Source organism: Gopherus evgoodei, chromosome 3, assembly GCF_007399415.2.
Source record: "Gopherus evgoodei ecotype Sinaloan lineage chromosome 3, rGopEvg1_v1.p, whole genome shotgun sequence".
NCBI lineage: Eukaryota > Metazoa > Chordata > Testudines > Testudinidae > Gopherus > Gopherus evgoodei.
In genome coordinates, this window is record NC_044324.1 from 79,520,799 (window position 1) to 79,547,523 (window position 26,725).

General features: G+C 41.6%; 1 protein-coding gene and 1 pseudogene across 6 annotated transcripts in view; one reads left to right on the top strand and one right to left on the bottom strand.

Moving 5' to 3' along the window:
* The window catches only part of BACH2 (BTB domain and CNC homolog 2), a 265,247-nt gene that overhangs the window by 163,727 nt on the left and 74,795 nt on the right, over window positions 1-26,725 (bottom strand). The window lies entirely within an intron of this gene.
* LOC115649384 lies at window positions 1,984-17,188 on the top strand (annotated as a pseudogene).

Sequence of the window (26,725 nt, forward strand, 5' to 3'; positions counted from 1 at the left end):
ATAGCCTAAATTTTGGGCCACATTTGACTTGACAGTATCCCTTTACAAACCTTTGGGAGCCTCAAGACACAAAGTGTGCAGGCCACAAAAAGATGCTGACAAGGCTGATATGAAAGTAATTTTTAGCCAATTTTTATATGACTTACAGTATATTCTTCTGTAAAAAGATTTTTCTATGAAGCTTTAAAGGGACCTTACAAGATATTAATCTGTCAGTTACTAAACAATGCTGTAAATCAGGGGTTCTCAAACTGGGGATCGGGACCCCTCAGGGGGTCACAAGATTATTACATGAGGGGTCGCGAGCTATCAACATCCACCCCAAACCCCACTTTGCCTCCAGCATTTATAATGGTGTTAAATATATTAAAAAGTGTTTTTAATTTATAAGGGGGGGGGTTGTACTCAGGCTTGCTGTGTGAAAGGGGTCACCAGTACAGAAGTTTGAGAGCCACTGGTGTAAATCAACGTAGCTCCACTGAAGTTAATGAGGCTATGCAGATATACACTGGCTGAGGATCTGATCTCTTTATTTCATCTACAACTGTTTCAACATCTCCTCTTCCTACTTACAAACATACCCACATACGGAGCACAGCATATGAGCTAATCAAAAACACCAGATTTTTATCCAACTTAGCCAACTCTTATTTATCTGTGTACTTAAGAGGCCGTCTCACTGTCGTAGATGTGTGGGTGTCAGAGGCTTGGCTAAGTGGAAACAAAGCTACTGAGGAGTGGGAGGAGTAAGTCAGGGAGCCAGACCAGGCTTCCTGATTCTCAGGTTCACCCCAGCCTTGATGTCAGCAACTTTGAATCTCACAACTAGTTGGGGTCTTTAATGGACCCTGAACTTGCACAGCATTGCTACAGCAAAGCCCTGGAAGTCAGTGTCACAGCCCCTGGATTAATACAGATGAGCTCCCATCTGATAGGGAAATTTTCTGCTAGGCATTTGCAGACTGAGATATGGCCTCTTAGCATCACTCCATAACACGGACTGTGAGTCTGCCCTTAACTCTGCTATACCCACAATTTATGCATTTTTTTAAAGTTTAAACTTCATCTCCTCCTAAGATCTCTCCCTGCTGCCACAATTAACCTAATCCAGGGCCTGGTCCTACAGACACACGTGTAACTTTACATCTGAGAGTAGCTCAACTGACTTTAATAGGGCTACTTATGAGAGCAGAGTTACTCCCATGTATGTTTGCTGGATTGGATCCAAAATGCACATTTTTAGGTGCTGACTGGATTTTTGTAAATACTTGTCATAAGTGTTTTAAAATCCCGTATCAGCACAGGTCAACTCTATCAATGAAACAAAGTTTACCTAGAAAGCCTTTGCCGCACACAAGCAGGTCACAGAGCTGAAGGATGGAGCTCAGCCCTAAACTGGCCCGTGTTTCTTTGCAGTCATGTCACAGACCCTAGGCCAGAGTCTTCTGTGCTTCTCTCCACAGAAACTGCCAAGCCACAGAACTGAAATTCCCTACCTCAATACCTCCAATAAAAATCCACACCTCCAACTGACTCCTTCCCAAACACTCTCCCAACAGATGGGGCTTGCAGTATGCCCAGAAGGTAACAAATTTGGAATATTTCAAAAAGGGAAAGGGAGTGAATTCCCAAATCTAGGTGTCATTCTAGCAGACACTCTGCTAGAATCCCCCTTTCTGCTAGAGCAAGGAAAGCTTAAACATAAAGCAAGGTTGGCTTAAACATCTCTGCACAATGCAACCATGGCAGCACTGCATGGAGAGAGAAGCAATCTCTCAGGTGGGCCAGAGGTCCCAAGCTATTTAAGGCTTTATAGGTGAGGAGGATCAATATGTTAACTCCCCCTAGAGCCTCACAGGCAGCCCTGGCAGATTCTGGAGCACGGGTATTGTGAATATGTGGAAGATATGGAGACGAACAGCAGACATAATGGGCACGCTTTCAAGACTGGCTTTCTTCTGCCCTCTGGCACAGATTCGTGCCATGGGAGTTCTGCTCTGCAACTTGCAGCAGGTGCAGCACCCGCTTGGACAAGCTCGCTTCTCCTTTGGCCCCAGTGCTCAGAATGGAAGTTCAATAGGCCTGGTGAGTTTGGGGCCCAGCCGCCCAGCGTACCTATATGCAGGATTTGGGGCCAAGAGAATATCTATATGTAGACCTCAAAATTTCAGATAAATGTGGTTTTGCTGTATTTAATCTATCTTCATTCAAAACTCCCTCTTAAACACAAGTCAGATGATTCATGAACAGTTAAGGAGGTGAAGCCTCGTACCCCTAAGGCTGGGAGGTCTGCTGCCACCACTGATAATAAGAAACGTAGGGTAGTGGTGGTTGGAGACTCTCTGCTGAGGGGGACGGAGACACCCATCTGTCGCCCCCTGACCATTCATCCCGGGAGGTATGCTGCCTGCTAGGGGCCCGTATCCGAGATGTTACAGAGGCATTGTCGAGGATTATCCGGCCTTCTGACTACTACCCCATGCTACTCATCCATGTGGGCACAATGATACTGCGAGGTGTGACACTGAGCAGATCAAGAGTGACTACAAGGCTCTGGGAGTACGGGTTAAGGAGTTTGGAGCGCAGGTGGTATTCTCTTCGATTCTTCCTGTTGAAGGTAGGGGTCCGGGCAGAGACAGATGCATCGTGGAGGTGAATGCCTGGCTGCGAAGATGGTGTTGTCAGGAGAGCTTTCGCTTCCTCGACCACGGGATGCTATTCGAGGAAGGACTGCTAGGAACAGATGGCATTCACCTTTCGAAGAGGGGAAAGGCCTTATTTGCGCACAGACTGGCTAACCTAGTAAGGAGGGCTTTAAACTAGGTTCGACGGGGACAGGTGAGCAAAGCCCACAGGTAAGTGGGGAACAAGACCTGGGAGATGGGTTGGAAACAGGAGGGAGTACAGGCTATAATGGCAGAGAGAAAGGAGGGTCAGGGCAAAGCTGGGAGGCAAGATCAAACCAGTATCTTAGATGCCTATATACAAATGCAAGAAGTATGGGTAATAAGCAGGAAGAACTGGAAGTGCTAATAAATAAATACAACTATGACATTATTGGCATTACTGAAACTTAGTGGGATAATACACACGATTGGAATGTTGGTGTGGATGGGTATAGTTTGCTCAGGAAGGATAGACAGGGGAAAAAGGGGGGAGGTGTTGCCTTATATATTAAAAATGTACACACTTGGACTGAGGTGGAGATGGACATAGGAGACGGAAGTGTGGAGAGTCTCTGGGTTAGGCTAAAAGGGGTAAAAAACACGGGTGATGTCATGCTGGGAGTCTACTACAGGCCACCTAATCAGGTGGAAGAGGTGGATGAGGCTTTTTTCAAACAACTAACAAAATCATCCAAAGCCCAAGATTTGGTGGTGATGGGGGACTTCAATTATCCAGATATATGTTGGGAAAATAACACCGCGGGGCACAGACTATCTAATAAGTTCCTGGACTGCATTGCAGACAACTTTTTATTTCAGAAAGTTGAAAAAGCTACTAGGGGGGAAGCTGTTCTAGACTTGATTTTAACAAATAGGGAGGAACTTGCTGAGAATTTGAAAGTAGAAGGAAGCTTGGGTGAAAGTGATCATGAAATCATAGAATTTGCAATTCTAAGGAAGGGTAGAAGGGAATACAGCAGAATAGAGACAATGGATTTCAGGAAGGCGGATTTTGGTAAACTCAGAGAGCTGATAGGTAAGGTCCCATGGGAATTAAGACTGAGGGGAAAAACAACTGAAGAAAGTTGGCAGTTTTTCAAAGGGACACTATTAAGGGCCCAAAAGCAAGTTATTCCAATGGTTAGGAAAGATAGAAAATGTGGCAAAAGACCACCTTGGCTTAACCACGAGATCTTGCGTGACCTACAAAATAAAAAGGTGTCATATAAAAAATGGAAACTAGGTCAGATTACAAAGGATGAATATAGGCAAATAACACAGGAATGCAGAGGCAAGATTAGAAAAGCAAAGGCACAAAATGAACTCAAACTAGCTATGGGAATAAAGGGAAACATGAAGACTTTTTATCAATACATTAGAAGCAAGAAGACGACCAAGGACAGGATAGGCCCTCTGCTCAATGAGGAGGGGGAAACAGTAACGGGAGACTTGGAAATGGCAGAGATGCTTAATGACTTCTTTGTTTCGGTCTTCACTGAGAAGTCTGAAGGAATGTCTAGTATAGTGAATGCTTACGGCAAGAGGGTAGGTTTAGAAGAGAAAATAAGAAAAGAGCAAGTAAAAAATCACTTAGAAAAGTTAGATGCCTGCAAGTCACCAGGGCCTGATGAAATGCATCCTAGAATACTCAAGGAGTTAATAGAAGAGGTATCTGAGGCCACGTCCAGACTAGGGTATTAAAATCCATTTTAGATACACAACTTCAGCTACGTGAATAACGTAGCTGAAGTCGAATTTCTAAAATCGAGGTACTCACCAATCTAGACGGCGCGGCATCGATGTCCGCGGCTCTCCGTGTCGATTCCGGAACTCCGTTCGGGTTGATGGAGTTCCGGAATCGATGTAAGCGCGCTCGGGGATCGATACATCCAGACTAGACGCGATATATCGATCCCCGAGCAATCGATTTTAACCCGCCGATGCCGTGGGTTCATCTGGATGTGGGCTGAGCCTCTAGCATTTATCTTTGGGAAATCATGGGAGACGGGGGAGATTCCAGAAGACTGGAAGGGGGCAAATATAGTGCCCATCTATAAAAAGGGAAATAAAAACAACCCAGGAAACTACAGACCAGTTAGTTTAACTTCTGTGCCAGGGAAGATAATGGAGCAGGTAATCAAAGAAATTATCTGCAAAACACTTGGAAGGTGGTAAGGTGATAGGGAATAGCCAGCATGGATTTGTAAAGAACAAATCGTGTCAAACTAATCTGATAGCTTTCTTTGATAGGATAACGAGCCTTGTGGATAAGGGAGAAGCGGTGGATGTGATATACCTAAACTTTAGTAAGGCATTTGATACAGTCTCGCATGATATTCTTATAGATAAACTAGGAAAGTACAATTTAGATGGGGCTACTATAAGGTGGGTGCATAACTGGCTGGATAACCATACTCGGAGAGTAGTTGTTAATGGCTCCCAATCCTGCTGGAAAGGTATAACAAGTGGGGTTTCGCAGGGGTCTGTTTTGTGACCGGTTCTGTTCAATATCTTCATCAATGATTTAGATGTTGGCATAGAAAGTACGCTTATTAAGTTTGCGGACGATACCAAACTGGGAGGGATTACAACTGCTTTGGAGGACAGGGTCAAAATTCAAAATGATCTGAACAAATTGGAGAAATGGTCTGAGGTAAACAGGATGAAGATAAAGATAAATGCAAAGTGCTCCACCTAGGAAGGAACAATCAGTTTCACACATACAGAATGGGAAGAGACTGTCTAGGAAGGAGTATGGCAGAAAGAGATCTAGGGATCATAGTAGACCACAAGCTTAATATGAGTCAACAGTGTGATACTATTGCAAAAAAAGCAAACGTGATTCTGGGATGCATTAACAAGTGTGTTGTAAACAAGACACGAGAAGTCATTCTTCCGCTTTACTCTGCGCTGGTTAGGCCTCAACTGGAGTATTGTGTCCAGTTCTGGGCACTGCATTTCAAGAAAGATGTGGAGAAATTGGAGAAGGTCCAGAGAAGAGCAAGAAGAATGACTGAAGGTTTTGAGAACATGACCTATGAAGGAAGGCTGAAGGAATTGGGTTTGTTTAGTTTGGAAAAGAGAAGACTGAGAGGGGACATGATAGCAGTTTTCAGGTATTTAAAAGGGTGTCATCAGTATAGCATTCAAACTAACGTATAACCTCCCATAAAATAATTTTCCATAACCTCTCTTCAATCAATCTGCAGTTGAAAATTACATTATCAGAGAAGGTGAGGCAAGTGAGTCAACAGATCTCATACCTCAGTTTACACGTGTGTGTGTTGCCATTAGAAATATATAATTTTCCCCCAGTAAACCAGAGCTTAGTTTAATTTACAAGAAGCACAAATGTACTCTTTTGTTTCTGCAACTGAAACATGACTCTTTGATCAACTGCTCAGGTCAAGAATTTAAAATGTAGCAAATAAATAAAAGCCCAGTTCTCTGGGACAAGGCCATTACTTTTTGGAGTTGTTCTCCTTTGAGAAAAGGGGACTAGAGGAAAAACCAACCAACATAGCTGTTGCCTGCCTGTATTAATTCTATATCAGTCCCAAGAGGAGGATTGCCAATGCAGTTTTCTAGTGAAGAGGCCATGGTATCATAATGCCTCTTGACAAGAGCAGGCATCCAAGCAAATACAGGTTCTAAAATATCTGCAGCTTAACAGAATCCAAAGGCAGGAGCAGAAATGTGTAGGATGATGTATAAAGATGAGGAAAAAAACAATTATTTCAGATTTGAAAGATTTAGCCTTTGGGCTGCAAAAAAGTGATCTTGCGGTCTTAATCACTACATCACTGATTTACATCACATGTTTGGATTCTGCAATATCTTCATTTGTTCTGAATCATCAACAATAGCCAGGCAACAAATGCATGACACTGAGTGCATACTCATGCATGCACCCAGACAATTAGTTTTGCATAGTATGTTTTAATATTTCCTGTACCTGCAATCTCAGAGAACACAAATTACAGATAAGCAAGCTTGCTCCTGAGATGCTGCATAAATTAAAGATCAGGTTCATTTACAAGTTTAATTTTCTTACAGTGAAAGGGTGTGGAAGCATAGGAGGGAAATCAGGAAAGCACATTGTAGGTTCTTCCCCCCTCACCCTGATCAGATTTTCCCAAATGCTTTGCCAAAAGCAACGGACTTGGGATACACAGAAAGTCCAGTGGGCTTGCAGGATTATTTACCTCTCAATTTGTTTTGCCATTCGTGTAATTCTACTATCCTTTATTTCAGCACCTGCACTGCAGCCCAGAGGAATGAAAGCTTCCTTCAGGATGGTTGCAATTATTAATTATTTGTTAAGAAGAGGCGGTGTGCCTATACCTATACAAGACAGACACAAAAGATACACTCCCTAGCGAAAGAGCTCTCAAACTAAGCAGACAGAATGAAAAACACTTGGGAGATTAATGCAGACAAAGACTGGTTCTTAGAACATCTTTTGATTTTACTATTTCGCTAATGGATGGGTGACAGCAGCGCATACTGATGTGGGGGAGCATACGTGGGTTTCATGAAAGACAGAATGCCAATGTTCATTCTCCCTGGAGACTCAGTCTCACTGACGTGACACCCACGCTCACACTGGAATCACAACTGTGCGAGCTACAATTTTGTTTGAGACTCAGTTGGTGTGATACTGTTTAAATATGCTTTAGCTAGCACAGGGCTAAATTCCAACCTAATTCCCCATTATCTCAATTTTTTTTTTCCAGGTTTTATTTACAGTAGAAAGGACCTGCATGGTCAGCTGCACCATCAGGCTGGCATGCAAGGAGAACGTAAAGATTGCATTTGATAAAGATGAACTTTGTATAGAAAATTGTCTAAATACACAGCTCTGATTAAAAATTATAGCTCCTTCACCCTGCATGGAATCATAGTTTGAACACTGCATAAGAGCTAGTTATCTTTGGTGCTAGCTTCGGGAGCTGGGATCTAAGAAAATGTATCTTTGCATCAGAATGTGTCAGTCACATCAAGAGTTCCAATAGCTTTGACATTCCCCACTACATATAGTCAGGAAAAATTCCTCTGCCCCACTTGTTTGATAAATGCAAAATACCAGCATCATAAAGCTCATCTGACACTACCACTCTGAATCTGTATTGAGGTACAGCAACAAAGCAGTACTAATCTAGATGGTCAGAAATTGCTTTGGTGTTTTCTAAAATGGTTGTTTAAATAAGGTCTTGAATGCTTTTTGAAAATTAATGTTTTAATTTTAGAGATATCTGTGTGGAAATCATTCAAAGGGTTAGTACCTGGATGCAATAGTACCTGCTTTTATTTCAGTGGCCAATATACAGAAGGTATCTGAATTCTACCATAAGCCTATCTTCCATAAAAATATACTCCAAGCGGAAACCTGACACACATGCTCTCAGAGGGGAAGTACTTCTCCCCCATACACCCCCCATCTAGTTTATAATTTAAAAAAATCAAAATAATAAATTCTTAAAAAGGACATGTAGGGTCAATTCCGAAAAGTGCTCATCATTGATCTCACTCTGCTCTCATTCAAGTCAATGGGAGTTTTGCCTTTGACTTGGATGGGAGCAGAGTTAGGCCAACGCTTTGCACTTTTCAAAATCCCGCACAAAGCTTCAAAAGCCCCCAGATTTGATCCACCTTAAAACTAGTATAATGTGATGGGGGGAATCCTCTAGATTAAAATAACCCAAGGTACACTGCATTCTGTTTGCTTTTGAATCTACAACTTCATTGACAGGAAATTAAAACAAACCAGCGCCACATACTCCACAGACTTACAAAAAATCAAAATGTTTTGTTATCCATCTGTTGGCTCTGCAGCAGCACCTAAACACTATTCACAGATTGTGCAGATATCATCAGTGATGTTATAGCATATAAAATATCCCCAATTCCAGATTAAATAAGATTTGTTCTACAACCTTCTTTTACAGATAAAACACTGAGAACTGGATCAACCTGTCCTCATTTTACACCCATGTAATGCTGTTAAATCAATGGGGTCTCAAGGCTGGAACTGAGGGCAAAACTGGTCTGTGTTTATTAAAATAATGGTTAAGGTTATGTTAATATTTTGCCCCATTTTGCAATCCCAAGAAACATACACAAACATTATATCTGCCTTAAAGAGATAGTGACAGATTGAAAATTATAGCTTTTGAAAAAGCTATTTCCCCCAGCCATGTTACCACCACCACTTCAGATTTCAAAAATGAAAGAAGATAAAAAATGTAGTTTAATTAACGAATTATTCTCTTTAATTTATATTTTTTTGTATTTTACACTCAGCATGGGCAATGCGCTTGCAGGTTCTTCTGCACCAACGTAATTCTGTGATGTTTTTAACATTGCCTGGGAACAGTTAAATAAAATTTTCAGTGGCATTTTGAAATAATGACCAGAAAATATTTTCAATAGCACTAGCTTTGTCAAACGTTATAAAAAGGCTAAATTTTAGTTCTACCTTAGATTAAAGTCTATAAGTTTGAACTTTATCTAGCACGTCAATTTTAAAACTGTTTCCTTGATACTTACACAGAAGCTGAACAGAGAGACACACATCCCCATGCACACAACAGCAGAAATCTAAATACAAAGTTATTTTTAAAAGTAACACAAATATGAATGGTTTTCAAAGGCATAAAGGTTACGTTTGCTCACAGATACCTGAGCCTATGAAGAAGAAATTTATTTTGCATCTCTATTCGGCACACAAAGCACATTTACTTTATACATTTTAAGCAACTGATAAATATAGATGGCTTCTTTATATGGGGAAGCTTTAGTTTGTAAGGGGAGTAAGATATTATCATACAGTTCATACAAATATTTATTTTACCCTACTCTGTAGTGTAAAAATAAATAATTCTGGCTTCTCTATTTGTATTGGTCCAGATCCTTGACTAAGGCTGACAGTATGTCTATACTGAACTCATGGGGTGTGACTGCAGTTTATGTAGACATATCTGAGCTAGCTTCTAGCTAGCTACCGTGGGTACTGGTAGTATTGAAGCTACAGCAGAGTGCACTTCAGCGCAGATCAGCCACATGAGGAATTAGCCAGGATTCTGGGCAGGCCAGTACAGCCCATGCTGCTGAGGCTTCACTGCTCCCGCACCTGAGCTTGCTAGATTAAAGTTAGCTTGGGTATGTCTACACATGCAGCAATCACCCCCCATGCTTGCACTGCAGACAACCTGTGAAAGAAACAGCATAGGCTGAATAGGGAGTGATGCATGTGTGAAGGTGGCATAATGCTCACCTGATGGGCCAGCTCCTGGCCTAAGTTAAAGTGCTCATTAGCCTGCTATAGCTTCTGCTTTCTGCCAATTGCCCCAGCAGTCAATGAGGGTTTAATGAGGTGCAGGGAAGTCCCAGCCACACCCCTTTTAAAGAAAAATGCTGGTGTGAGTGTGTTACACTGGTTTTGTGCCACTGGAGGATCCCCTTAGAATGAAATGATCATGGTGTGGCTGGCTATGCCACCTAAATGGCCAGATTCTGAGTGTGGTGCAGCACAAAATTGTTGCAGCATGCCTTAAATTCGGACCCATTAGACTGCGAGTGGTGACCAGAAGTACTACAGTCACGATTCTTGGATGCATTGCTGGGTTCTGAGTAGTTTATAATTTGGTTGTTTTTCATTTGCTTTGGCTGGAAGTTACAGAAGCGGCAGTTAGAAAACACATTTAGCTTTATAAGAACTGATTCTCTGTTTCACTTTCAGTGGAAGACTGACAAATTCCCACGGATACTTGCAAACTTTCTGACAAAGTCACCACTACAGTAATTTGTGCTAATGTAGGCTATCATACTGGAAATTACATGAGATCTTGAACAGGTATGAATGTCTTGAGGGTTACCATTACTCAATTCCAGATGAGACCTTAAACAAAGCTCTGGCTGCTTCGAAAGAACGTTAAAGATCTCTATAGCAGTTTTCTGTCATAATACAGTTTGCGCTGGCATCTTTGGAAAAAGTTGCCTGCTCCCTTCCTCATTTGTTGGATAATATGCTCATACTGATAGCCAGATGTGACAATCACCCTCAATCCCAGAGGAAGAACCCTTCTCTCTTACACACACACAAGTTTATGAAGCACTTTGAGACTCCTCCTAGGGAAAGATGCTATATAAATGTAACATATTACCAGAGACCTACAACATATGGGTAATATTTTTTTATATAGCACCCTCTGTATATGAAACATTTTACAAGCCAGTCACTGTTCTATGACTCCATCACATAGCTTTTTCTTCCAAAAAGATTGACTGTCCCGGGAAAGAAGAATCTGCCAGAGGCACAAATACAAAATGTAAGGATCCAGATTTAAAATGATCTCTCTACAGGTTAGTACAATTAAGTCAGGAGAAAAGATAAAATAGCAGATTAAATGATTACACAAATAAATAGAGCATGAGCTTTAAAGCATTTCTGTCATTTCATTCATCAGGAGATAGGACCAAAATGTTCCCCTTCTCATCAATCAAAACAAGGCCTGCAGCCTTACCACCTTGAGGCTGTGATCCTGGCAGACATCATAAGGTAAGCAGGGTTGGGCACACATAGTAACTGGATGGAAGACGTGAATGCTACAGAATGTAGAATGTATGTAGTTCCATTGAATTGAATGGGACTAGCCACATGTGTAGAGATATTCACATGTGGGATCAGAGCAATAGTCCTCTCTCTGCTACATTTCAATCCCAGCAATAACATTAATAGATTAAACCAAAAGGCACTAATTCTAGTGTAATCTGTTAATTGTAGGCCATTAAATTTCACCCCATCATGCGTGTATCGAGTCCAAAACTTGTTAAATAGCTTATGTTTCACTAAAGTATATCTTCCAGGCCCTGGTCTACATTACGAGGTTAAAGTCGAATTTAGCTGCGTTAGGTCGATTTTAAAATGAACGTGTCCACACAACCAACCCCATTCTGTCGACTTAAAGGGCTCTTAAAATCAGTTTCTGTACTCCTCCCTGGCAAGGGGAGTAGCACTAAAATTGACCCTGCTATGTTGAATTTGGGGTAGTGCTGATGCAAATCGATGATATTGGCTTCCGGGAGCTATCCCAGAGTGCTCCACTGTGACCACTCTGAACAGCACTTTGAATTCCGATGCACTAGCCAGGTACACGGGGAAAGCCTCGGGAACTTTTGAATTTAATTTCCTGTTTGATCAGTGTGGTGAACTCAGCAGCATAGGTGACCATGCAGTCCCTCTAGAATCGTAGAGCGTAAAATGTTTCTACGCTCCCACTATCATCTCCATCCCTTAGGTTATTGCAGATTAGAAGGCAAAAAAAATGCACTCACAATGACATGTTTTCTGAGCTCAGGCAGCCCTTCCACACTGACAGGGCACAGCTAAATGCATGGAGGCATTCAGTGGCAGAGGCCAGGAAAGAATTAAGTGAGCGCGAAGAGCAAAGGCAGGACATGATGCTGAGGCTAATGGGAGAGCAAACTGACATGATGAAGCGTCTGTTGGGGCTCCAGGAAAGCCAACGAGAGCACAGACCCCCGCTGCATCCCCTGTATAACTGCCTACTCTCCTTCCCATGTTCCATAGCCTCCTCACCCAGACGCCCAAGTATGCAGGGGGAGTGAGGGGGGCAGGGAGGCTCCAGGTACCCAGCCACTCCACTCCAGAGGATGGCCCAAGCAACAGAAGGCTGTCATTCAGACAGTCTGATTTTTAGTGTGGCTACAATAAGCAATATGGCCTTGTCCTTCCCTCCTCCCCTACTCCACCTCACCAGGCTACCTTGTCCATTATCTTATTTTTTTTAATTAATAAAGAAAGAATGCATGATTTCAAAACAATAGTTACAGTAACTCCTCTCTTAACATTGTAATTATGTTCCTGAAAAATGCAACTTTAAGTGAAACAATGTTAAACGAATTCAGTTTTCCCATAAGATTTAATATAAAAGTGGGGGCTTAGGTTCCAAGGAAATTTTGGGGGGGCAGACAAAAGGCATTATATACTGTACTGTGGTTGGGAAGTGCCCTGGCTTACCCCACACAGGAACAGCCCGCTCCAGGCAAGGACGATAGGAAGCATCTTTGCAGCAGCGGCAGCTTCCCCGGAGAAGAACAGGCTCTTGGGTGAATGCCATCTGGTCCCGGTGACGTGTAATGCTCCAGGCCCACCTCCAGGCCTGTGCCCGGTCCACTCCAGGCCCACCTCTTCCCAGCCCACTCCACCTCCTCTCCAGAGCATGCCACATCCTCCCCCCACCCCCAAAGTCCTAAGCACTGCCCACCATAGGACTTTCTGGGAGGGAGAGGGAGACGCAGAGATGCAGAGCTTCCCCGCTCCTGCCTCTCCCTCCCAGAAAGTCCTAAGTGCTGGGAGGGAGGGGGAGGAGGCAGAGAAGTGGAACTTGTGCAACGCTCCCTTATAAAGTCGCTGCTCTTCCACAGAATCTTACAAGCAGGCAGCCAAACGACATTATAAGGGATAACTGCACAACTTTAAACGAGCATGTTCCCTAATTTGGCAGGGACGTAACACTGAAACAACGTTAAGTGGGACAATGTTAAATGAGGAGTTACTGTACTTTATTTCGAAGAGGGGAGAGTGGTTGGCTTACAGGGAATTAAAATCAACAAAGGGGACAGGTTTGCATCAAGGAGAGACACAACTGTCACACTGAAGCCTGGCCAGTCATGAAACTGTGCTGTGCTCTTCTAATCACCTTGGTGTCTGGCTGCTCAAAATCAGATATCAGTCAATGAGTGAGGCTGCAAATTTTATTCACATAGATATACACACATGCAGCAATACATGCACCTCCCTACACAAAGACACAGTCTCTTACACACATAAAATGCATGCATGCACACACTTGCCTACACAGAGACGCTTTTTCATACACTTTTCAGTGACTGCCTAAATCACCCAGCCAGGAAGGGAGGAAGGTGGCCTAGAGGGGAAAAGATGGGGCGGCGGGTGGAGGAGAGAGGATGGGGAAGGAAAGAGACCAAGGACGAGAGCAGGGTGGTGGTGAGAGGGGGGCAGTGAAGAAGAGAGGAGGGTGTGGGGGTATGTGGGGTAGATGGGGATGCAGGGGGAGGCAGAAGGCTACAGTTGCATGAGGATGTAGGGGGCACAGGGGTGTATAGGGACATAATGGGATTGCAGCAGTGTATGGAGGTGAATGGGCTGTGGGGGATGAAATACATGGGGGTGCTGGCTCTGGGAGGTGGAGAGGATGAGTGGTAGAGCACTGTAAGGGGTACAGGGCTGGGATGGGTAAGTATGAGGGGCAAGACGGGATGGGATAGGGGAGGGATGCAGTGACAGGGATTATGCGTGGGGGGTTGGAAGAGAGATGGATGCAGTGAGGGGGATGGGGGTGCAGCCCTATTTCCCACACTCAGAAACAGGGATACCCATACCTCCAACTTCTGGGTGCTGTTGATGGAGCAATAGGCCTCGGTTTGCCACCAGGCAGGCGCTGCAGTTGGAGCCTGCCACACAAGGAGTGCGAGGAGAAGAGGGCAAGCAGCAGCGGGAGAGGCACATGCCATGCAACCGCTCAACAGCCACCTGCTGAGTGCGAGTCAGGCTAGTTCCTCCCCTACCCTGACCCAGTCAATGGGAGCTGTGCCTGCGGGCAGAGCAGCACGCACACTCCCCTGCCCTGGCCACCCCTAGGAGCCAGACATGCTGGCTGCTTCCCAACCGGGAGCCACACAGCGCAGTGGCTGGCACTGCCAACCAGACAGTTAACAGCCCAGTGCTGACTGGAGCTGCCAGGATCTCTTTTCAGCTGGGTGTTCCAGTGCAAAACAGGACACCTGGTCACCCTACATACAACCAAGGCCTTCACTATTTGTGATGAATAAAGATCCTATGACACTTCTTGAAATATTAGGGGTATTAACCCTTGTTTCCTTGACAAATTCAAACTTTAGTAATTTCACTCAAGCTACCAAAAAAGTCTCCCTGTAGTTTAAATGAATTATTTTTTCCTTTCTATCACCATTAGTGTAATGCTAGGAAATGAAGAATGATCGCTATGTTCCTCCCCAACATTAGCCATTTTTCAGTGGTAAGTAAATCCCATTACATAAAAACATTTTACAGATTGTTGTTTCCTCACAGTTAAAACCACTGTGGAGACGTAAAGTACCATTATTTTGACATTTTCCTTAGTTTCAGAAAAGCAGCCTGGAATTATTTGTATGAAACCTAATCAATAAGCAGAGTGAGCTATAGCCAGAATGACAATCTCAGAACTTCTTTCCTTTTGTGGTTTATATGTCAAATTACCAGTACCTCTAGAATTGTGTGTCATTTTAAAACTTTGTCTTTTTAGCTGTTACCTTTGTTATCATATTTTCTTCCCTTTCTTCTCCTTCTCCCCACCCTGAAATCATATTTCTTAACTCCAGAAGTCTAAATGAAGTTCAAACAGAGGAAGCTGATGGGAGTCCACTGCCAATTCCACTTTACAGTCACAGCTTGTTCCCAGAGCTCCATCAGCTGCCTACAATCAAGGGCTGCTGGCTCAGTTCTGCTCGCTGTCCAGGTTTAATAGGTTCAGCTAGTTAATGAGCAATGGCTAGATTGCATTCCAAGACTTTACATCATTCACGAAGCAATTAAGTATATACCTCTTGGTCTCTTGGAGGAAATGGTGAAGTATCTTATTTCACTGAAAGGATAAATGTAATGCATTTTTCATCTGAATGTTACAACAATGAAAAACATCTTATAAAATATTCACTTTCTGTAGCTATCAAGAGAAAGGTATCTTTAACCATCTTAGGTAGGACTGCCCTACCTATACACTTTTGGTATTATGAAATGCTTTCACAAGATGTTTAGATAAAACCAAATAGTGTGAGCCATCAGGAAGTATCTCATTGAGTTGCTAAAAAGCCAGGCAAGGGAGCGTTTGTAAATACACCTCTACCCCAATATAATGGGACCCAATATAACATGAATTCGGATATAACGCGGTACAGTAGCGCTCTGGGGGTGGTCGGGCTGTGCATTCTGGCAGATCAAAGCAATTGATAGAATGCGGTTTCACCTATAACGCAGTAAGATTTTTTGGCTCCAGAAGATAGCATTATATTGAGGTAGCGATGTATATTAACTACTGAGACACAAAGATGTTTAATTTGAAAGACATTTCAGAGATAGTAATACCTTGCACTTTAAGGTGCTTTTCATAAAGGATCTCAAAGCACTCTACAAACATTAGTGACTTATTAAGTATTATTCCTGACTTTGCAGTTGGGGAAATTTAGGCATAAAAATTAACTAACTTGAGCAGAGGTACCCCAGAACCCTCTTGTGGAACTTGGATTAGAACCCAGATCTCCTGACTTGCAACCACATCCCTATATCACATTAAAAAAAATAAACCAAGCTTCTCTCACACACTTACATTCCCCTTCACTTTAACTGCATCTCCCAATATTCTGTTTCTTCTCAGGCCTCTTCTTGTTTAAAAGTTCTACAACATGAGGCCACAGCTTTTCTGGTGGTGTTTAGAAAATAGTATGTTCTTGAATTAAGAACTCCCCATTTTAACCTGAGATTACCTCTTAACGCGTAAGTCTCCAAGTTTTGTGGTTCAATCTGAAAGAGGAGGAATCATACTGACGTGGCACCTGCACTGCTTCCCGCAGCCTCCCAGGGCTGCTACATCAGCAACAGCTGACACCGAGAATACAGGATTGTAGACAGCATCGCTGCAATAGCCCCAGTAGTCATGGCCTTGTTATTGGAATGCTTGTACATCTTTAGTCTTGCTTCAATAATTTTAGTCAGTGTAAGGCAGTCTCCATGAAAACCACTGCATCCAATGACTGTTTGATCTGTTAGTTTATAGCATTTTGGACTGTCCCGGCTGTGAATTGCATAACCTTCGCTCAGTCGTGTGTCTGAGGCAACAATAGAAAAGTCTTCTCCAGCAATTGCCAACACCGTCCCTCCATTGAAGGTGTAGGGGGAGAACCGGTGCTGCACGGGGGCGCCAAGCTGGTGCCCCATCCCAGGCCTGGGCTCCGCGTAGCCGGCTGTGGACAACATATTGCAGCGATGCTGTCTACAATCCTGTATTCTCGACGCTTCTTTCCTTACTACGTTTACAACATCATTGGTGGGCTCGATGAAGAAGAGAAGGGAGCAGTGTATAGCTTTGACCCAGTAGGTTCATACCAGAGAGATGCCTTCAAAGCTGGTGGTTCAGCAAGTGCCATGCTACAGCCCCTACTTGACAACCAGGTTGGCTTCAAGAATATGCAAAATGTGGAGCATGTACCTTTGTCCCTGGAAAAGGCTATTCAGCTAGTTAAAGATGTCTTTATTTCTGCAGCTGAGAGAGATGTATACACTGGAGATGCACTTAAGATCTCCATTGTCACAAAAGATGGTATTAAGGAGGAGACACTTCAGTTACGGAAGGACTAATTCTGAATACTTGTTAATTAAATCTGCATTATGTAATCTAAGTTGTAACCAGTCTGATTTACTTGTATTATGGTGACATTTGTCTTATTAAAAGAATTTAACAAAAAAAACCCAAAAAACAAAAACAGCTAACACCGTTTCCTGCTCCTCTCCCCTGCCGGCCTTTTCAATGCATGCAATGCACTAGCAAGGTTTGCTGCTGATACCTTGTACCAAGCAGAACAGCCAAGGCATGGTGGAAGAGAACAGAGGATAGAGGTGGTGTGGAGATAGTGGGTGCAGGGGAGCAGGAACAGAAAAAAGGAAAGATTAACAGGCCCCATGGCCATGACTCCCTTATATGGATCCTTCCTTACCTGACAGAAAATTATGCAATTTGTATGTTTGAATGATAGGTACTATGTCCTAAAGCTGTTTAAAAAGATTACGATACCAATATTAAAAAAACCCACTCTCATGACTATCACTGCTGTAGACTGGGGAACCAATAAGCCTACACTGGAATGGGGGAGCTTTATAGGCTGGAGAATCAGATTATCCAACAGATAATAAATTTAGCTTCTCTGATTGTGGAAAAATCATGACTTATTTTGCTATCTTAATTGAAGATGAATTTACAGAGAGATGACACGTTCAGTCGCTTACCAAAAACCCGTGGTTAATTTTAGAAAGGATGACTAATGTGATAAAGAGACTGAGGTTGGTTTTTTTTTTTTAAATTAAATGCAAGAGTCTAGCCATATGAAATAAGCACAGCAGAAGAGTTATGTAATCTTTTCTCTTGTTACTCCCCATTTCCTTAATGCATGCCAGCCAAAAATACAAACACTTGCACATATATCTCACAAAACATGGTTTCACACACTGAAAGATCAATTACCATGTGCTGCATGAAGCCAGTGGGACTACTCATGAAAATAAGATGATCAGGGTTTGGCCCACCAATGCAGTGATCATATACTAAAGGCCCTATCCCATTAACACTACTGTGCGTATTCTCTAGTCAATAACACTTCACCAGCCCTAAAATCAGTAGCATTTGAAGGACCATCTCTAAACCTGCTAAACTGCATATACTGTGTAACGGTACTAATGAGCAACAGTAGATAAGGCATTTTTTTCTAACACAGTGAAGCAGCAAGATACTCAAAGCTCAGATACAACTTCAAAGCTACGTAAATATTGACACCATGCTCAGAAAAAAAATAGGTAATCAGACCAAGGGAACCTTATTATACAATGTTAAAAAATAAATTCCATTCCTTGGCCCTTAATCCCTGCTTCCATTTCCATCCTTTGTGGGAGGGGAGAGGAGGGATATCTCAGAGCAGGGATAGTAAAATTGTTTTGGTTTTTTTTGTCAAGGTCCAAATTGCTTGGTCAAGGGACAGTTAAGATTCAGACTCCAAAGAAACATTTTTTTCACACCACAACAACAATAATGATAATAATAAAAAGATTTTGTGGTCCATTCAAAAGTATCTGGCGGTCCAGATTTGGCCTGCGGTCTGCCTATTGATTACTCATGTTTTAGAGTAACAGATTTCTAATTCAGGAACTGCACAGAAACCACAATGATGGGCATGGTACAGTAGGCTAGATAAAACAGCTGAGCCTGCAATCAAGACCATGTGTTGTAGAAGTGTTTGGATGATTAATTTGAGTAGTAAATTCAGTCTGAAAGGAGAGAATCTGAATTCAAAGCATCTGAAATACAGCAAATGTTGAGCTTCCAGGTCATGACATAGCAAATCTGGGAGGTCACTCACCAATGAAAATACCTAATGTGAAGACTGCAGATGATGGGGGGTTGGAGGGAGGGGAAAGAGAAGAGAGGAGAGGAGAGGAGAGGAGAAACTGCATGATCTTGAACCAATTAGCTAAATTGTCAAGCAATAGTTAACACTGAGGAATCTTGCAACACATCCTGTCACCATAAACATGTGCTGGGAAGGTACAAAGGGCCTGGGATTGGGTGGTGGAGGGGAAGGAACCATGGAAGGTTTTATTTGACCAGTTCAGATTAAGCTGTTGAAGGCAATTTCTTTCCTGGAATGAATACTGATGCTCAAATGTGACTATAGCGCTCTCTGACAAGTAGAGAACAAACCTCACAAGATTTAGGTGATTTAGACTTTTTAGGTGAGCATTTTCATGATGGGGCAGGAGAGGTTAGGGTTTTTTAACTATTCTATTCTGTATAAGTTCTTATACCATGCTCATCATCATAGTATCTGAGCACCTGAGATTTTTTTAAGCCTTCAGAAAAAAACTAAATTATTTTTCCACCTGCTATTTACCATTTGAAAAGGGAGGAATAAAAGAAAATATGTCCATCCCACTTTAAATCTGTATCAGAATTCACCTTGTATACATTGGTGTCTGAAATATCTATGACTCTACACCTACAGATTTTGTATTCAAAAAATGCTTTGCCCCACAGATTTTTTTTTTTTCCTCCTGCTGTTTTTCTTTGCCCCTCATACCAGCCACTTCACTCTCCTTTCTTCTACAGCTCTTTGTTGCAGAATGTCAGGGTCATCAGTGTCACAGTCTGACATGATTAGTGTTGCTGACATTACACCAGTGTTCTAAGGAAGCAGGCAGAGGGCAGAAAAAAAGATTGCAGCCATTTTAGGAAGAAGGAATCAGGCTAAAACACCTATCAGCAAACTGAGTAAAAACTCCCCACTTCCCAATTAAAATAAGGTTCTTAAACCACCGCAGCTTTGTGCTGCTTCTAAGCAATCTCCGTATTGCCAGATTCATAAAATCGATGCATCTCTGCCTCCACCGCATATATCCCTGAGGTATGTTCCTATTTTTGTGAGATTAAAGCCAAGGACTGGAGTTACAGATAAAGCTTGAACCTGTGATTCAGCAGATTCTAATGTTCTGAAGTAGGATGACAATCTGTGTACTATTGAAAGATAGCAGCAGTCCATTACATGTATTGATTTGCAGCACTTTGTCAGCACTAATGATGTTATCTCATTAAGAGAGATAAATGCCCTACTGTTCTACCAAAAGCATCTGCTTCTTATTTTTCTCTCACACACTCCAGCAGGGCTCTCAGCAGCAAGCACACTGAAATCAAATTGAAATCCAATGCAAAACTTGCTTACAGAATTGCTTACTAAGTCTTCTTTTTAATTAGGTTTTTCTACTTTTCTTAAATGGTACTTCTGGTTTAGATACTAGGTGGGCGTATCACTGAAAAAACAAATTTTGCTTGTAATCAATTAAGTTTGAGGGAGCAGCAGCTGAACACCAGTTAGAGAAGTTTTCAAACAAAGAGAGATGTAATTTGCAATTTCTCAACATTACAATTAATCTTTGCACAAAATTACTATATGGTTGCAACTTTTGTCAGAATAGGTAAAATAAAATAGAAAGCAGTATTAATTATTCAGTTTGTTAACACCAAGCAACATGTTGCCATGTGCACTGCAATGGTTTTGTTTCAACAGATTTCTAGTTAAATAAAAAGGTAGCAATTTACCATAATGAATGTTTAATACATAATTCCTTTGTGTATAGGGTCTCTAAACACACATTATTAAAGTCTATTAAATTCTCTATTTAGGAGTATTACTAATGTGCCTATGGGGAAATTATTACAATGAAGCAGCACCAGTATTTAAATTCCAGTTATTTAATATGCTCTCCTAATAATCAATCCAGGTATCTATTTTAAGATGTAGCCAAACTACTTCCAGAATGGCATCATCCGTATCCTTTCCTACTGTTGTAATAAGAATTGCTTATGGTCATTTAGTTGCTATACAAAGTAAAAATTAGTATTTTAACATAACATGTCTTTCATAATTAAAGTTATAGGTTGCTACTGTTATACACCCTTCCCTGATTATCTGGACGTATCACAGTACTTTGTTGCTAGGGATAGATTCAGCAATAAGTAACCACTAGTAGCCGTATCTATCAAAACTAGTCTTGTTTCAGTTATGTCTGGGAAGCACTGAGCTAACTAACTAACTTTAGGCCCCATTACTGCATATGACTCAGTGAGGGAAGAACAATGAACTTGCGCAGAGTCCACTGAATTTGATTAGGGTCTGACCACAAACAGCCACCAAATGCGCCACCTCCCTAAGCTTCAGAGCCTGAGCTCCAGCTTGAGACCAAACGTCTGAACAGCTATTTTTACTTTCATAGCACAAGACCTGGTCTGTAGAACTGGGCTGAGAGCCTTGATGCCGTAGGCTGCTGCTTACTGTGTAGATGTACCCTTGGGGAACAAATGTAGGTTATTTGTAGAGTATTAAAAGGAGTGTGTGATAAACTTTTTAAAATCCCTTTTACCATTCCCTTTCCAAACACTGCAACTTATAGTTATTAATCTTCTTCTGAAATGTGTTAGATTTCATTGCAATTCATTTTAAAATTTACAGTTAGTTTGATCTATTTAAATGTGTAAGAGCAGCACCAGTCCTATTGGGAAGGTTTTGGGTTGTTTTTGTTTGTTTGTTTTTTAACAGAAATAATAAAATTGTATTATAAAAAGAGAAGAATTGTGTTTGGTTAAGTTACTGGGCTGGGACTCAAGATATGTGGGTTCAGATCCATCAGACTGGAAAATTCTGCCCTTTCTCTACCCCTCAGTCACCCACAAGTACAATGAGGGGTACTACTTTCTTACCTCACAGAGAAACTGACAGGGTAAATTTATTTACGCCAGTGAGGCTCTCAGGCACTACAGTGATGAGGATTATGAAAGTACTTAAGCAGATGAATAGATAGCTTAACTTCCCATCAAGCCACCAGCATAATCTCAACACCAATTTAAAATTCAATTAAACTACAGTTATAAAGAGGAACAATTACTACACCCAGTAAGCAGAAGATAAAAAGGTGTGAACCTAAATACGCATGGAAATAAGGTATCAGTAAGCCATCCTAACACATAAAGCAGTAAGTAGGAATGTGATGCTGCTCAGTACTGTTGCTTATCTATCCTTCCTCAAACACAGGAATATGAAGAATTTAGACAAAATATATAAAACAACTCTGGCACCCAAATGATTGTGAAAATACTCATGAAAAAGAGGGATCAAGCCATAATTTAATCTTGAAAATTATCTTGTATATACAGTGCGAGTTCATCCCTGGCAAGAATGAACCAAATTTTGCCCACTCGTACAGGTTCTGAGATAAGTTCAAGCCCTCAGGCAGGTCTGTGCAGTTATGATATTTTCATATACAGACCAGAGGTAGTCTGTAATAGATCAGAGAGATCCTCAAAAAACTAACACAACTGAGTGGATATTTTTGAGCTATACACTAATTCCCTATAAATCAATGTACAGAACACACTCCTTTCTCAAATTATAAACCATTGTAATCAGTTACACAAATGCAACCACATTACCTAGACAGGATTTACATGTATAACAGAGCAGAATTTATCCTCTGTTGGTTATTTATAGAAGGCCAACATTTCCATAAATTACAGTAAAGAAACCAATTTGTTTAGCTAAACTAAAGCAAGTGAACCATTCCTTTCATCCTTCAGAAATCAGATATATTTCTTGATAAGAGGATGGGGGTAGGATCATAACTTAAAAGTTAAATCTATTATCTATTTGTTTGTTTCCACTGTAGACCAGGACAATTATGATCCCAAAGTCCCTGCTCAGAAAGGGCAATAAGACTTTTGGAAAGGGTTTGATTAATTGTTTTATCACGATTTTTCAACTTATCTTAACATCCCACTGCAGAACAAAAATTCAGCCAACATTTAGGTATAATCCCAAGGAATATCACACACAGGACTAGAAGAAGGTACAAAATTTTAAATTAAGAGTCTCGTCACTATCATGAAACTGAAGTACAGACACTCTAACTAGGTAGAAGTACAGTGTAAAGATCCATAATCTAATGTGCAGTGGTACTATATTAAAGAAGGCATTATCGTGTGCCTCTCTAAAATATCCCTCTCCTCATCTCTTACACAAAATTGTCCTGGCATTAGTCATAGCACATGACAGACATATCAGCATCCAGCTGTAGCCTGACAAATGGTATTAACATTTACCTGGTGTGAAAGTTGTTATGTAGCCTTATATTTACACCTTTGTATTGGCAGAGAAAGCAGCTACTTCTGCCAGTCACTTTGTCTGTCCTACGATCTATAGTTCTGAAATTCACAAGTGTGTCACCAACTGCAATGCGTCTCCATATCTACTGAAAATACCATTCTCTACTTCTTTTAGTAGAATCAGTGTTCTCGGCTGGGAACAAGGGACTTTTCTATATTGCAGTCATGCCAGTTGCATCACCAATCATTTCCTGATCAAGACTAAATGTGGCATCTCTGTAGCTATGCTTAGCTAACTAATTTTATTCTCTGCTAACATTAGGGTTAAATACTAAAATTTCTCCTAAGAAATTTTAACTTACTGGCATCCCCTTACTTCCATCAAACGCAACTTGTCGTAAGTAGTGTACTCCTCACCAGAGCATTCGAGTACCTACTTCCTTGTTTACAGTTAATTCCAGAGATTAAAATTAAAAGAAATAGGAAGAGAGATTTGAGGTATGTCTCAGCCCACGTCCAGACTAACCCGCGGCATCGGCGGGTTAAAATCGATTGCTCGGGGATCGATATATCGCATCTAGTCTGGACGCGATGTATCGATCCCCGAGCGCGCTTACATCGATTCCGGAACTCCATCAACCCGAACGGAGTTCCGGAATCGACATGGAGAGCCGCGGACATCGATGCCGCGCCGTCTGGACGGGTGAGTACCTCGATTTTAGAAATTCGACTTCAGCTACGTTATTCACGTAGCTGAAGTTGCATATCTAAAATCGATTTTAATACCCTAGTCTGGACGTGGCCTAAGGCAGTGGCGGGTAACCTGCGGCACACGGGCTGCACACTGCCCGTCAGAGTGATCCTATGGTGAGCTGCAGGCACTGTGAGCTGCAGGCGGCCATGCCTGCTGATAGTCAATGTCAACAGTGTCTCATGGCCCACCAGCGGATTACTCTAATAGGTCGCAGGTTGCCCACAACTGGTATATGGTCAATTTGTGAGCAGGGGAGACATTAACTATATTTAAAACTAGCTAACCAAGCAAGTTAACTAATGTCAAGCAACAGCAGTCCCGGCAGCAGTAGAAGACAACTTTAAGCCATGCTTAATTTTGTCATCTTATCCTTTCATGTTCAAACACATTTTAGCAAGTAATGAAAGAGCCATGTTCACCTAGTGCATAGTGCTTGACCAGCAAAACTTTCTTCAAAGGGATGGCATTTATATACTCAGAGCTCTAAAATCATGTAACACAGCAAAGGTGTCATAAAGTGACACCATTCACAGATTCCAAGGCCAGAAGGGACCACTGGATCACCCAATCTGACCTCTTCTATAACACAGGCCAGAGAACACCCCCACCCTCAATAATTCCCACAGCATATCTTTTAGAAAAAAACCATCCAATCTCGAATTTAAACACTGCCAGTGATGGAAACTCCATCATGACCTTTGGTAAATGGTTAATTACCCTCATTGTTAAAAACTGCCTTATTTCCAGTCTGAATTTGTTTAGCTTCAACTTCCAGCCATTGGACAGTATTGTACCTTTATCTGCTAAATTGAAGAGCAAATCAAATATATTTGTTTCCCATGTAAGTATTTACAGACTGACCAAGTCACTCCTTAACCTTTTCTTTGTTAAGCGAAATAAATCAAGCTCCTTGCGTATCATGATATGGAATGTTTTCTATTATCGTGACAAACTGTAGTTTCTTAATTTTAATTACATTCGTAAGAACATAAGAATTGCCGTATAGTGTCAGACCAAAGGTCCATCTAGCCCAGTACCGACAGTGGCCAATGCCAGTTGCCCCAGAGGGAGTGAACCCAACAGGCAATTATCAAGTGATCTCTCTCCTGCCATCCATCTCCACCCTCTGACAAACAGAGGCTAGGGACACTATTCCTTACCCATCCTGGCTAATAGCCATCTATGGACTTAACCACCATGAATTTATCCAGTTCTCTTTTAAACGCTGTTATGGTCCTAGTCTTCACAACCTCCTCAGGTAAGGAGTTCCACAAGTTGACTGCGCACTGCATGAAAAAGAACTTCCTTGTATTTGTTTTAAACCTGCTGCCCATTAATTTCATTTGGTGGCCCCGAGTTCTTGTATTATGGGAACAAGTAAATAACTTTTCCTTATTTACTTTCTCCACATCACTCATGATTTTATTTACCTCTATCATATCTCCCCTTAGTCTTCTCTTTTCCAGGCTGAAAAATCCTAGCCTCTTTAATCTCTCTCTCCTCATATAGGACCCATTCCAAACCTCTAATCATTTTAATTGCCCTTCTCTGAACCTTTTCTAATGGCAGTATATCTTCTTTGAGATGAGGAGACCACATCTGTACGCAGTATTCGAGATGTGAGCGTACCATGGATTTATATAAGGGCAATAAGATACTCTCCATCTTATTTTCTATCCATTTTTTAATGATTCCTAACATCCTGTTTGCTTTTTTGACCGCCACTGCACGCTGCATGGACGTCTTCAGCAAACTATCCACGATGACTCCAAGATCTTTTCCCTCATTTGTTGAAGCTAAATTAGCCTCCATCATATTGCATGTATAGAGTTGGGGTTATTTCTTCCAATGTGCATTACTTTACATTTATCAACATTAAATTTCATTTGCCATTTTGTTGCCCAATCACTTAGTTTTGGGAGATCTTTTTGAAGTTCTTCACAGTCTGCTTTGGTCTTAACTATCTTGAGCAATTTAGTATCGTCTGCAAACTTTGCCACCTCAATTTTTACCCCTTTCTCCAGATCATTTATGAATAAGTTGAATAGGATTGGTCCTAGGACTGACCATTGGGGGACACCACTTGTTACTCCTCTCCATTCTGAGAATTTACCATTTATTCCTACCCTTTGTTTCCTGTCTTTTAACCAGTTCTCAATCCATGAAAGGACCTTCCCTCTTATCCCATGACAACTTAATTTACGTAAGAGCCTCTGGTGAAGGACCTTGCCAAAGGCTTTCTGGAAATCTAAGTACACTATGTCCACTGGATCCCCCTTGTCCATATGTTTGTTCACCCCTTCAAAGAACTCTAATAGATTAGTAAGACATGACTTCCCTTTATGGAAACCATGTTGACTTTTGCCCAACAATTTATGTTCTTCTATGCATCTAACAATTTTATTATTTACTATTGTTTCAACAAATTTGCCTGGTACTGATGTTAGACTTACCAGTCTGTAATTGCTGGGTTCACCTCTAGAGCCCTTTTTAAACACTGGCATTACATTCAAATTGAAAACTACAACGTGAAATTTTCTAAAATATTCTGAGCATTTGATTTTTGTTTAAGCCAGCACATATGAGACTCACTGCTTATTTCTCTCATATATGGCACTTCCTTTTACCTACCATGCAACAGATTGGAGCTATATGAGGGCTGCTGCTAACACTGATGAAAACAGATCTTCAACATTTGCATGAGCACATAAGTTATCAGATTTATTTATTTATGATGCGACCACAACAATCAAGAGCCATTAAATGTGGAATTGAGCACCTGTTAAAAA